This window comes from Phyllostomus discolor, chromosome 15, assembly GCF_004126475.2.
Source record: "Phyllostomus discolor isolate MPI-MPIP mPhyDis1 chromosome 15, mPhyDis1.pri.v3, whole genome shotgun sequence".
Taxonomy (NCBI): domain Eukaryota; kingdom Metazoa; phylum Chordata; class Mammalia; order Chiroptera; family Phyllostomidae; genus Phyllostomus; species Phyllostomus discolor.
The window spans coordinates 2,123,380-2,125,501 of record NC_040917.2 but is presented as its reverse complement, the minus strand read 5'-3'; positions in this window follow the sequence as shown (position 1 = coordinate 2,125,501).

The following is a 2,122-nucleotide window of genomic DNA, read 5'->3' as shown; positions in this document are numbered from 1 at the left end:
CTGAGCACAGAATACACAGAGCTGAGTAGCCTGAGCAATGGCATGATGGCTGTTTATTCCTGTGCATGAGACAGAGTTTGATGGCCCACATCCTGAATGGGTCAAAAAACCTGAGGGATGGGGCAGCTGGTGTGGACTGAGGAGATGGCAGGACAATGAGCCTCCTGACTTCCTCCCGCACAGTCAGTATATGAGACCAGGACTGATGCTTCCACATGCACATCAGACACTTGAGGAGCCAGGTGCACTGCAAGGACATGTCTGGGGAGATGCTTCTGAGAGGACTCCTGTTATTTACTGTGATTGTGCAGGGGACACATTGAGAGCCTCCTTGTCCTCAGAATGAGGAGTGCTCATGGAGGTGTCATCTGGAAATCCTTGGTGTGTTCAGCTTTGGGATTGGACTATAGTGTCTCCTAGAAAGTTCTAGGACACTATTGTATGTCTGAAGAATGGAATGTGTTTGGGAAAATGAAAGTATTTTATATCTGAATTCTAAGGAGATAAACATAGGGGCTATTAAACTTAATCACTATGTGGAAAATTTTGAAGACACAATGGCCTAGTAATAAAACATTGAGGTATGAAGGCCGGACTGAAATTTCTGTTCTTGCCTCTGACCAAACATCACACAGATTAGACTGTGGCAGCAAAGTCAAAGGCTGGCAGGTGTTCCAGGCTCCAGCTCAGTCTGTGACATCTCAGTGTTCCTTCAGTCCTCCCTCAGGGTGAGATACTATGAAGTCTCCTCACCTGAGACCACAGCCGTGCGAGTGTCCCTGTCCCTTGTCCATTAGTAATGTCATCACACAGCAGGGAGCAGTGTGCGGGCACCCTTGACAATGGAAGTTCCATATCCAACCTGCTCTATGTTCCTATGGCAACTGAACCAAACACACACCTAGCACAGCAATCTGTACACATTTATTCTTGCAGAGTCTGGAGGTCAGAGTGAGTGTGTCAGCTGAAATGAGGTTCATTTATCATCCCTAATCATTCAGCCCCATGCATGGAGACCCTTTTCCTATATTTCACATTGATACATTCAGGGCATCAGGTTCAAGTTCAGTGGACACCCATCAGGCTTGACCATAGTGACAGTTTCCCATGGGTCCTATGCAGACATGAATAGGGAAAGAGAGAGAAAGAGAAGATGGTTCTTCTGAAACTAACTGCATAAGAACCAAGGGGCCTAATCTACTCCCTTTCCTGCTCTCTGATTACAGGTACTTCACATGTGCATGTAAACACAGATCCTGAGAGTGGGCATCAGGCTGAACCAGCAATGAAGAACAGTTTTTATATAAAGTTACACCCACCAACTCCAGTAATGGGAACTGTCTTCAATGATTTAGTCTTCTTGTAATCAAGGGATAAATAAAAATAATAGTCCTGGTATCCATTATTATTTTATGTACATCAGTTATTTTCCAATAGTGGTTTGCATCAAGGTTTCCATAATTGAACTTCTAAAATGTCAACATACTTACTATCCAATTTCTACCTACATCTTCAGAAGAGCAGATTTGGTCATGACTGAGTTTCCTCTATGTCCAAATATTTGAATCTGGTTTTACTGCAGAGAATAGAGAATAAAAACAAAATGAGGCAGTGAGGTTGCTGCACATTTAGCACCCAATTCCATTGTATGAACATGACCCAGAAGCACGGTCTGCTTCTATGTAGAGTTCACACTTCTGTCTCCCAATGATCCACATTGACCCTCCACCTCCTCAAACACTGTGTTCATGTGCTTTAGGGTCACACTCTGCTATTAGTTCATACTCTGATTGCTTTGTAGGGGAAATGAGGTCAATTGGAACTTCCTGTGACCTGAACAACAACATCCTGCTCTTTTAATTCTCCCTCTGCTTGTGAGCATTGAATCCTCTTAGTGGGTTCATTAGTGGTGACTTTCAAAGGTATCACTCAATTTAAATCCCTCTTCTTTATGAAAATTTACTCTCCTAGGTCATGCACCATCTCGACCCTTAGACATGTCACACTCTGGGACCGTGTCAGTGTCCAACACCAGGGCTCCATATATAGCAGGGAGGCATGCAAATGAGTCCACTCTGCACATAAAAAGCAGCCCAATCCTGAACCTGCAGCTCTGGGACAG